Below are 13,125 nucleotides of genomic sequence, written 5' to 3' on the forward strand. Positions count from 1 at the left end.
TGGGCGTAAACTTGGCGTACGCAGGGCGTAATGCAACATTGGATGCAGGGGCAAAGGTGCGTACGCGTAGCGTACCAAGGTGTATGCGCAATGTATGCAAGCAAACTCAAAACCCTAAATTTTAGGGTTTAATCCATATAAATACAACATTATGACTCAAAACCTAGCCTCCTTACCAACCTCTCAACCTCAGAAAAATCCTAGAAAGCTTAATACTCTCATCCTTGTGTGGTTTTGATCTTGTGAAGCTTATCTTGGTGGTTTTAAGCTTGGAAGGAGAAATAAGGAGTTAGTGAAGAAGAACTTGTGTATCTTGAGCTCAAGGATCCAAGATTACATCACCATTTGGCACTCATTTGAGGTAAAAAGCTTTCAACTTGCCTCATGAATGCTAAGATCTATGTTAATGGAGTTTTGGACCTCTTTAGGTCCCAATAATGGATTTTTATGGTTCAACTTCGTATCTAGGTTTAGGGTTTCCACCCTTAGTGCTAAATGTGTCCTAACAACAGTAAAGGTTCGATCTTTAAGGTCCTTTTATGAGCATGCGTGAGTTCTAGTCATTTCCATGGAAGTTAGTTGCTATATTCCAAGTTTGGGTCCATTTGGTGGGTTGCAAGCCACCAAGTAATCGACTTTATGAGTTAAGACATGTTAATGGACTCAGATCTGTAATTCGGGCTTATGGTCTTAAAGGATTAAGCATTTTTGAAGTTTATGGCTTAACAGGGTAGTACGTTGGGTGTACAAGCCATTACGCGCCATGCAGCTTGTACGCTTAGCGTATAGAGGAGTACGCCCTGTGTACTCACTGTTTTGGCTTTCACAACATTTGGGCCTCGGTTCGGGCAAATCGTTACACTTCTTAGCTTCTAGGCCTTAGTGGGCCATCAAGAGTCAATTATTGGGATAAGGATATGTTTGGACTTAGGGAAAGGCCCATTTGAGGAGTTGGGCCCAATTTAGAAAATTGGGCCATTAATGGGCCTTTAGTGGGCCATTAGTGGACTTGGAAAGATTAGATGGAATTGGGACTTGGATATGGTCCAAATTAGACCATGGGGTAAAATTGTCATTTTACCCTAAGAAGGATTGTTGGATTTTGACTAAGTGTTGTTGTGATAATGATAGTCGGGGAGTCGTTGGAGTAGCCGTTAGAGATTCCTTACCATGAGATTCTGAATTCAGCTTTTCGAAGTGAGTTTTCCTCCAGTAGAAACGGGTTAAAGGCACCAATTCCGACCCTTTATGTATGTTACTATATTCGGACTACGGTTCGATGCGGGGCAGTTCCCGATGTAGGTTTATATGTTTTCGGACTTCGGTTTGATGTTGGGGAAAGCCTGAGGAATGTTTGTATGCTTTATGTCTTCGTGATTATTGCATGTGTTTGTTTTATATGTTTCCGAACTTCGATCTGATGCTGGGGAAATCCCGAGGAATGTTTTTATGCTTGATGTCTTCGTGATTCTTGCATGTGTTTGTTTTATGTGTTTTCAGGCTTCAGTCTGATGTCGAGGAAAGCCCGAGGAATGTTTGTATGCTTCCGGATTTGGGTCTGATGTCGGGAAGGGCCCGAGGAATGCTTATATGTTTATGTTATGTGATTGTTTATATGTATATGTTGATATGCTTATATGCATACTGAGCTTTACTCGATGTCGGGTGGGGCCCGATGCTGAATTTCGGTCCAATGTCGGGAGTGGCCCGATGCCCGACTTATCCGATGTCGGGTGGGGCCCGATGTAGCGGGCAAGGCCCATGTTACGTTATTATGTGATTATATGATTATGTGTATAGTATGTGGCAATCTGGGGAGACTCACAAAGCTTCGTGCTTATAATTTTCAGTTTTTCTTTCAGGTACTTCCGGTAGCAAGGGGAAGAGCTCAGGATGACTGCAGTGCACACACCATTAGTTTAACCTGAGATTTTTTTTACTCTAATATGTTTGAAAGATGTTTATGATATTTTGAGATACATGAATTAGGGTTTTATGTGATGAATTATTAACTGTGGTTTTATTAATGATTTAAAATGAAATTTTTGGACCGTATTTTTAGGATGTTTCAGCAGCACTCGCGTATGCTAATCATACATAACACTGGATCCTATAGACAATCGAATATTGGATTCTAACCTAAGCCCTTCATCAAAAACGAACATGAAATAAGGTCAAACTAAACATTCTCAGGCTATATAATCTTAGTTATGTACAACTATGATGCACACGTTAAGCAATTAAAATAATTATGTCAATTCCATACAAGAAACAACCCCAGGATATCAGGCATCACATATCAGGCAATTCTATCATGCAATTCCTAAAGATCCCTAGCATACCACTAGCATGCTGTTCTAACATAAACATAATATCAATAATAGTGTGGGTAACTTGGGGTATACTTTCTTTCTCCAGCTGATCGTACACATCTCATCCTTCATTGGTTACTTTTGACAACAATTTTAAAAACCGGTTAAGAAACTATTGCAGTTCCCTAGTTTGAGTCTGGATTTAGACGAATGTTCTCATCCAATTCTCTCAAACCAAGGCTCTGATACCAACTTACAACACTGCAAAAATCGCAAAAACTTTGAAATTTTAAAATCAACCATTAACCATCATTGTTTACAAAAAGAGTCATTGTTTCAAAAGAAAAGTCATATCAGAGAGTCCTAAAAATCCATATCATAGAAATAGGAAGATGTGCAAGATCAAGCCTTTACTTTCCCACGATCCTCAAAAGTACTTGAAATAATAAACGAAAACTGTAAGCCAAAGCTTAATGAGTTCCTCCAAAGTACTAACACACTATAAAACAAACAAAGCATGAAAATATGAGCCTTCAGCCTGACTAGACCGCCTCACAGGGGCTACAACCTATCTGAACTGCTCTACAAGCCTTCGACCTTACTGGACCACCTCGCAGGGCCTACAACCTATATAGACTGCCCCAGGTGTCTTAGCCTTGAGCACAAAGCATGACCGCCTCAACTCAATCACAATATGTCGACATACGAACATATAACATAAACATAGAACTAGCAAACAAAAATAATCGTGCATATCTACTAATCAACCATATACTAGCATCACACTATCCTAACTAAGATAAATAATTTAGTGGGCCAACATTGGTGCCTTCGATATACAAGTACAGTAAGGAAAACTCACCTCTAATTCTGAAAAGATATCTGACAGAACACAGCTCTTAATGACAACTCAAATTTTCACCTAAACACCAAATAATGACCGATCTCAAATAACACTCAAATTACCTAAAATACTGTCACACCCCGAAACCGACGGCGGAAACATTCTGGGGCGGAGGACGTCATGCGTAGTATCACAACAGATGTATCATAGTAAGCGAAGTAAACACAACCATTACATTATATTATGAATATTTACATCTGTTTGAAAGCATAGTTTGTATACATCAATATAAACAAAAGATAAAGACGAGACTTCAAAAATGCTCCGTCTTCTCCAACAGCTGGTGATGGTACCTGTCTATCGTTGCCCTGAGAATACAAGCGGTTTTGAAAACATATCAACATAAAGCTGGTGAGTTCATAAGCATGTTTTTGTGTATTGAAAACTATTCACTAAATTTGTATAAATGGTTTCTTTTCATTACAAGCAAATGTCGTTTGTATCGAAAACCGTTATTAACAAGTTCCGATATATGTATGCATGCTTGCAAAGAAAATCCAATATTTTCTAACATGTTTGTTGTTTTCCGTTATGAAAAGTATGTTCTGTTCGAAAGCCTTGGCTACCACCAGTATGTATAGTAGTTTTATTACTTAAAAATAAAACTATAGAAGAATGAAATCCCGTAAACAAAGGTTAGTTGATACTATTATGAGTTCGTATAACCATACTAATATGACTGATGACCTCCTTGATGTTTCTTCAGGCCTCGCACGTTTACCAAAATTTGTCACCCCAGGCATGCCCACCTAACTTTAGCTAACAGTTCAGGTGTGGGATTGTCAGTCCCGAATAGATCTATTTACAAATTTCACGCTCTCCCTCTAGGAGACTGTGGTTATACTACCAGAGAGGATTTATTGGTACCCCAGGGGCATAACGAAGACAGGTCTCACAATCATGTATTAACTAGTTTATGTGTTGTTCGGTTGTTCTCGAGTTCGAAATCGTTCGTAACGGTGTAGAGTATAAATAGCAAAATACTCTAGTTTTGTATTCGTAGTAATGGATAAACTAAATCTGACATAGTTTATATGTTTGACTTTGTATGAGGTTTGAATTTGTAAGACTGGTAATGAAATCCCAAACTATACCTATTATAGTTTGAATGGTTTGTTACGTTCATGTATGGTTTTGAAAACTATGCAATTATGATTAGAAAACATCCCTTATGCTCCGCATCTTACAAAAGGGATAATTGTATAAAAATGCTTGATAGAAAACCGTTGTAATTGCATCAGTTTTTTAATTATGAAAACCTTTATGTTTAGCTTGTATCCCCCCTGAAACATGAAAAACTCGGATAGGTGTAGGGGTATGAACTCACATTTTAACGTAGGATTCGAGTGTATGATCGATACGAGTGTTGAGTGTCAACTGATATTTCGTACGCAAGTGGAACCTATTAATAATATGGTAACACATATATGTATTAGATTAGGGTATTTCATGACTAATCATGATGGGAAACCACCCTAAGGTCTTGGAAATGCTTGTACTAAGTGTTCTAGGTCCCAGACTTAGTGATCTTTGTAAGTTTAAGGCCAATTATGAGCATTAGAGTGGGTGTATGGCCATAAAGGTGAGTGTGCGGCCAGGGTGTGCGGCCTGATTGTGTGTGCGGCTGCACACAGGAGTGTGCGGCCGTATAGAGGGTGTGTGCGGCCGTACATAGGAGTGTGCGGCCGTATAGTCCTCCTTTGTGCCCGAAATGTTGATTTTTGAGGTGTTTAGGTGATAAAACCATGTACAACTTGAAAATGGAGGCCAAACTCTTCACTTTGGAGAGTTTTGATGTGTGTGCGGCCACCTTATGAAGGTTTGCGGCCGCACTCCTTCAAAGGATGAAGAACACGAAGAACATGAAGAGTTTCAGGCATAGATTTAGGTGTTTTACCTGTGTATCAAGCTATATGATGGAGTTATTCACGTTTTTGAGGCCCTTAGAGTGTTCTTGGATGAGATTTTTAGAGAGATAAAGTAGTGTGCAACCAAAGGAGAAAAAGTGAATGAAAGGGGGTCCCCTCCTATATATAGGGTCAGGTGTGTGGCTGGGGGTGTGTGTGTGGCTGGCTGGCCACACACTCGGGCGTGCGGCCGCACACACCTTCTTTGTTGTGATTGGCTCGATTTTGTGATGCTACAAACTTTCTAACCCTTCCTAAGACTTATATCGAGGTTATACTAAGCCGAAAGCACTCATATGGACCCACAATTTCGCTAAAAGATGATAAATTCGAGTTAATATTGATTTACGGGTCAATTGTACAGGATGAAAGTTTCGGGTTGTCACATTATTCCCCCGTCAGAGGGAATTTCGTCCCGAAATTCAAGAATAAAGATACAGATCATGGATTTGGAAAAAGATGAGGGTACTTCTGTTTCATTGAATCCTCGCGCTCCCAAGTGAATTCAGGTCTTCACTTGGCATTCCAGCGAACCTTCACTATTAGGATGCGACTTTGCTTTGTTCGTTTGAACTCTCCATCCATGATTTCGACTGGTTCTTCCACGAAATTCAGGTTCTCTTTGATTTCAATCCCATCGAGAGGAATTGTAAGGGTTTCATCGGACACACATTTCTTAAGATTCGAGACGTGGAAGACGGGATGAATGTTACTAAGCTCATGCGGTAGATGAAGTTTGTAGGTTACGGGACCAACCCTAGCAAGGATTTTCAATGGTACTATGTACCTTGGATTTAGCTTTCCACGTTTTCCAAAGCGTATCATGCCCTTTCAGGGCGAGACCTTCAGCAGAACACGGTCTCCGACCTGGGATTCCAAGGGTCTTCGTCGTTTATCGGCATAGCTCTTTTGTCTATCTCGAGAGGCCTTAAGTCATTCTCGGATTTGTACGATATTTTCGGTGGTTTCGCGGATGATTTCTGGATTAGTGAGAGTGCTATGAGGGACTTGCCCCTTGGCTAGCTACATGTCACCCACCTCAGACCAACATAGAGGGGATCTGCACTTGTGGCCATAGAGGACTTTAAAAGGCGCAACCTTGATACCGGTATGATAACTATTAATGTAAGAGAATTCAACCAAGGTAAAATGGGCGTCCCACGATTTACCGAAGTCGATGACACATGCTCTCAACATGTCTTCCAAGGTATGGATGGTTCTCTTACTCTGTCCATCTGTCTGAGGATGATAAGGTGTACTCATATCTAGCTTAGTTCCAAGAGCCTTCTGCAAGGACTGCCAAAATCTAGAAGTGAACCTGCTATCTCGATCGGAGATAATGGATACAGGCACACCCTGCAGCTGAACTATCTCTTGGATGTAGATTCGTGTGAGTCTTTCTATCTTGAAAGTTTCTTTGATCGGTAGGAAGTGAGCGGATTTCGTCAACCAATCGACTATTACCCAGATGGTGTCGTACCCACTCGGAGATTGGGGTAATTTGGTAATGAAATCCATGGTAATTCTCTCCCACTTCCACTCAGGTATCTCCAACTGTTGAAGCAAATCCGAGGGCTTCTGATACTCGACTTTCACCTTGGCGCAAGTTAGACACTTTCCCACGAAGGTAGCGATCTCCGATTTCATGTTTGGCCACCAATATAGTTTCCTGAGATCAAGGTACATCTTATCCGATACTAGGTGAACAAAGTATCTAGTCTTGTGAGCTTCGTTCATGACAACCTCTCTATATCCACCGAACTTTCGAGTCTAGATCCGGTTCATGAAATACTAGACTCCGTCTCCCTTTCCTCTAAGTTTTTCTCAATCCCCCTTAAGGCTTCACCTGCCACGTTCTCTAGTTTTAGGGCTTCCTGCTGAGCCTCTCCGATTTGTGCGGATAAGTGGGAATGGATGGTCATGGTAAGTGCTTTCACACTGCGACCTGAGTATTCGTTCCGGCTAAGGGCATCTGCTACCACATTGGCCTTGTTGGGATGGTAGCGTATTTCACACTCATAATCACCGAGTAGTTCTACCCATCGCTGTTGTCTCATGTTCAACTCCTTCTGATCGAGGATGTGTTGCAAGCTTTTGTGGTCAGTGAAGATCGTGCACTTTGTTCCGTAGAGGTAATGTCTCCAAATCTTCAGTCGAAGACCACTGCTCCCGACTCTAGGTCGTGAGTTGTATAATTGAATTCGTGTGCTTTCAGCTGCCTCGAGGCATAAGCAATGACATTTCCTCGCTGCATAAGCACACAGCCTAGGCCCTGGTTGGATGTGTCGCAGTAGACAACGAAGTCCTCCGCCCCTTTGGGCAGAGACATGATAGGTGCGCTACACAAGGCTCGCTTCAATGTTTGGAATGTAGTGTCTTGCTTTTCACTCCAAAAAAAGGGTACACATTTCTAAGTCAGAGTGGTTGCAGGGTTTGGCAATTCTGGAGAAATTCTGAGTGAATCTACGATAATAGCCAGCAAGACCCAGGAATTGACGAATTTCCGTGGGTATCGTCGGTGCTGACCAATTCTCCATCGCTTTGATTTTGGACGGGTCCACGTGTATGCCTTCCTCACATACCACGTGACCTAGGAAGGTTACTTTTCGAATCCAGAATTCGCACTTGGAGAATTTAGTGTATAGCCTCTCTGTCCTTAGAGTTTCTAGCACTACTCTCAAATGTTGTTTGTGATCTTTCTCACTTCTAGAATAAACAAGTATATCATCGATGAACACGATAATGAACTTGTCCAAGAAAGGACGGCACACCAGATTCATCAGATCCATGAATACTGCCAGTGCGTTGGTTAGACCGAAGGGCATTACTACGAATTCGTAGTGACCATATCGAGTCTGGAATGATGTTTTAGGAACATCACCCTCGTGGACTCGTAGCTGATGATACCCTAATCTGAGGTCTATTTTGGAGAAATAGCTGGCTCCTTGAAGTTGATGGTGAGCTTGTTCAATTCGTGGTAGTCAATGCACATCTAAAAAGATCCATCCTTCTTTTTCACAAATAAAACCGGGGCTCCCCAGGGTGAGCAACTCGGTCTGATGAATCCTTTGTTGAGCAGCTCGTTGAGCTGGCTGGAAAACTCTTGCATTTCTGCTGGCGCTAAGCGATATGGGGACTTAGCTACGGGGTTAGCTCCGGGGATTAAGTCGATACGAAACTTGACTTGGCGCTCGGGAGGAATTCCCGGAAGTTCTTCTGGAAAGACATCAGGAAAATTGCAGACTTCGGGGATGCTCTCGAGGTCTTTAACTTCATGTTTCTCATTTATCACATGGGCTAGGAATGCATGGCACTCCTTTCGCAGAAGTTTCTGGGATTTGATGCACGAGATGATTCGAAGGTTGGAGCTAAGTTTATCACCATAGATCATGAGGCTTTTGCCAGAGAGGAAATTGAGATGGATAGCTTTTTCATAACAAAGGATATCAGCATGATTGGGGCTCATCCAATCCATGCCAATGATGACATCGAAGCTTTTTATGGAGACTGGCATAAGGTCAATGGGAAAAGAATGATCATTTAGGGTAAGGGTACAACCGCAGAATATATCGTTAGTGATCTCTTTCTCACCGTTAGCCATTTCGACGGTAAATGTTTTGGTTAATGGTTGAGGTTTATGTTTAAGAAGATGTTTGAATGAATGGCTAACAAAACTTCTCTCCGCACCAGAATCGAAAAGAATGAATGCATAAGAGTTGTCGAGGAGGAACGTACCCAAGACAACGGTGGGATCTGCAACTGCTTCCTCCTGACCCATTGCTAGCACTCTCCTAGTGTTGCCAGTGGTTGTTTCCTTGGGGCAGTCTCTCTTGTAGTGCCCAACTTCTCCGCATCCATAACAGGCTTGACCAACACCTGCCCTAGGCGTCTGTTTGGTTGGTGGGGCTGGTGCTCTACAGAATTGAGCTGTGTGCCCCTCTTGCCACAACTTTTGCACAACATCTCGCGGCACTGCCCATGATGATGAAAATTACACTTGTCGTACTGAGGAAGGGTACCAGCATACCTACCGGCAGGTGCTTGAGTGGTGGGGGCAGCAGTAGGAGTAGTAACAGCGTGGACTGCCACTGTTTGTTGTTTCTTGGAGGACCCTTGCGAACTCTGACCCTTTCGCTTGTTCCGGAATTTCTTCTTATTCTCACCACTCTCCTTTGATGGTTCAGGAGTGGATGTCATTGCATCAAGATCAACTCCATGATCTATGAGGGTCTGTGCCAGGCACTTGGCGCTATCAAAAGTGATTGGCCTAGCAGCCAAAACATTCCCTTGAGTTGGGGGCGTCAATCCCCAAATGTATCTCTCTATCTTTTTGCTTTCCGAGGTGACCATTCGCGGGAAATGAAGTGCTAGGTCTTTAAACCTAGAAGTATAGGCTGAAATATCGGAACCCTTCATCTTTAGGTTCCAAAGTTCGTGCTCCAATTTCTGCATCTCGCCCCGCGGGCAGTACTCAGCAAGCATGAGCTCTTTCAAGCTCTCCCAACCCATAGCATTTGCTACTAGTAGGGTCAGGGATTTGACCCGACTATTCCACCAGGTCAATGCTCTGTTGGAGAAAGTGCAGGCGGCAAATTTCACCTTGTTGACTTCCAAACAGGAACATATTTCGTAGATAGACTCGATCTTCTCGAACCATCGAGTCAGGGCAATAACACCTCCAGTGCCATCGAAAGATGTGCGTTTTGCGTTCATGAAGTCTTTATAGGAACACTCCTTCTGGTGTCCCTGAATATCTTCCTGATTTTGGAGATGGGTACCACCTCCCGACCCACCAGAACCGCCAGGATTCATCTGTGACATTGCGGCAGCCACAGCGGCAGTAATTGCTGCCTGAAACATAACAGAATCGAACTGAGGAGGTGGCGTCGGGGGATTGTTGTTCTTTGCGCTGAGTCTCTTCCTTGGAGGCATCTTTCTCTATAAATAATCATGAAGAAGAGGGTGGTAAGCCCTCTAAATTGAATCAAGAGATATGAAGCAGGCAATATCTCAGTATAATAGCTGGAGTGTTCTACTAAGCGATAAACAAGGAAGAACTATTAATGCAAAGAATTTATCGCAATAATAACGAGTAGCAACACTTGGAAGTGAATCCTTACAAAGAATTTGACTCTAGCAAAATAATCCTATAGTATTTTATGTTTTGTTGTACCGATGTCTTGTTGTATGGATATTCGGTAAGTTTTAGGCCTGCTGCACACCACAGTCACTCCCAAGCACATGTTGGTCATGTCTCGAATGAATATAGTTGATCAGGATATATTGACCCTAGACATGATTACATAACTGCCCAGGTTTAATCGCAATGTCCAACATCCAATTACTTTTGTTTTGTTCTACTCGTGGTTATTGTTTCTGGTATATAGGCATACTTGTATACTTCTTGCAAAATTCTTATATTTTAAAGTATACTTTTAGTTCAGAGCACTTTGGCCCCTTAGTATTTATATTTGTATACCATGCAAGGTTCGGTATACTTAGTTCACTATAACCAAAAGCTGTGATACCAATCTGTCACACCCCGAAACCGACAGCGGAAACATTCCGGGGCGGAGAACGTCATGCGTAGTATCACAACAGTTGTCTCATAGTAAGCGAAGTAAACACAACCATTACATTATAATATGAATATTTACATCTGTTTGAAAGCATAGTTTGTATACATCGATATAAACAAAAGATAAAGACGAGACTTCAAAAATGCTCCGTCTTCTCCAAAAGCTGGTGATGGTACCTGTCTATCATTGCCCTGAGAATACAAGCGGTTTTGAAAACATATCAGCATAAAGCTGGTGAGTTCATAAGCATGTTTTTGTGTATTGAAAACTATTCACTAAATTTGTATAAATGGTTTCTTTTCATTATAAGCAAATTTCGTTTGTATGGAAAACCGTTATTAACAAGTTCTGATATATGTATGCATGCTTGCCAAGAAAATCCAATATTTTCTAACATGTTTGTTGTTTTCCATTATGAAAAGTATGTTCTGTTCGAAAGCCCTGGCTACCACCAGTATGTATAGTAGTTTTAGTACTTAAAATAAAACTATATAAGAATGAAATCCCGTAAACAAAGGTTAGTTGATACTCTTGTGAGTTCGTATAACCATACTAATATGACTGATGACCTCCTTGACGTTTCTTCAGGCGTCGCACGTTTACCAAAATTTGTCACCCCAAGCGTGTCCGCCTAACTTTAGCTAACAGTTCAGGTGTGGGATTGTCAGTCCTGAATAGATCTAATTACAAATTTCACGTTCTCCCTCCAGGAGACTCTGGTTATACTACCGGAGAGGATTTATTGGTACCCCAGGGGCATAACGAAGATAGGTCTCACAATCCTGTATTAACTAGTTTATGTGTTGTTCGGTTGTTCTTGAGTTCTAAATCGTTCGTAACGGTGTAGAGTATAAATAGTTATACACAAAATAATTATTTAGCAAAATACTCTAGTTTTGTATTCCTAGTAATGGATAAACTAAATCTGACATAGTTTATATGTTCGACTTTGTATGAAGTTTGAATTTGTAAGACTGGTAATGAAATCCCAAACTATACCTATTATAGTTTGTATGGTTTGTTACGTTCATGTATGGTTTTGAAAACTATGCAATTATGATTAGAAAACATCCCTTATGCTCCGCATATTACAAAAGGGATAATGGTATCTAAATGCTTGATAGAAAACCGTTGTAATTGAATCAGTTTTTAAGTTATGAAAACCTTTATGTTTAGCTTGTATTCCCCCCCCCCCCCCCCTAAAAACATGAAAAACTCGGAAAGGTGTTCGGGTATGAACTCACAGTTTAACGTAGGATTCGAGTGTATGATCGATACAAGTGTTGAGTGTCAACTGATATTTCGTACGCAAGTGGACCCTATTAATCATATGGTAACACATATACATATTAGATTAGGGTATTTCATGACTAATCATGATGGGAAACACCCTAAGGTGTTGGAAATGCTTGTACTAAGTGTTCTAGGTACCACACTTAGCGATCTTTGTAAGTTTAAGGCCAATTATGAGGATTAGAGTGGGTGTATGGCCATAAAGGTGAGTGTGCGGCCAGGGTGTGTGGCTAGATTGTGTGTGCGGCTGAACACAGGAGTGTGCAGCTGTACACAGGAGTGTGCGCCCGTACAGTCCTCATTTGTGCCCAAAATGTCAATTTTTGAGGTGTTTAAGTGATAAAACCAAGTACAACTAGAAAATGGAGGCCAAACTCTTCACTTTGGAGAGTTTTGATGTGTGTGTGGCCACCTTATAAAGGTGTGCGGCCACACTCCTTCAAAGGATGAAGAACACGAAGAACATGAAGAGTTTCAGGCTTAGATTTAGGTGTTTTACCTGTGTAACAAGCTAGATGATGGAGTTACTCACGTTTTTTAGGCCCTTAGAGTGTTCTTGGATGAGATTTTTAGAGAGATAAAATAGAGAGAGAAAGTAGTGTGCAGCCAAAGGAGAAAAAGTGAATGAAAGGAGGTCCTTTCCTATATATAGGGTCGGGTGTGTAGCTGGGGGTGTGTGTGCGGCTGGCTGGCCGCATACTCGGGTGTGCGGCCGCACACACCTTCTTTGGTGTGATTGGCTCGATTTTGTGATGCTACACACTTTCTAACCCTTCCTAAGACTAATATCTAGGTTATACTAAGCCAAAATCACTCATATGGACCCACAATTTCGCTAAAAGATGATAAATTTGAGTTAAATCTTGATTTACGGATCAATTGTATTGGATGAAAGTTTCGGGTTGTCACAAATACCCTTAGTTCAAACTTGGTCAAAGTTCAAAGGTCAACAAACCAGCCGATTCATCCCAATCGAGTCAACTCAGCCGAGTACGCTGGGTGTACTCATTTGTATGCGAGGTGTACCCTGCTTGACCCAGAAATCGGGACATTGACTGCATACGCGTAGCGTACCATTTAGTACACCCAACATACGCACCTGGTCAGCCCCTTTTCTCATCTGGAGCTTA

The sequence above is a fragment of the Lactuca sativa genome, chromosome 3, assembly GCF_002870075.4.
Source record: "Lactuca sativa cultivar Salinas chromosome 3, Lsat_Salinas_v11, whole genome shotgun sequence".
Taxonomy (NCBI): Eukaryota; Viridiplantae; Streptophyta; class Magnoliopsida; order Asterales; family Asteraceae; genus Lactuca; species Lactuca sativa.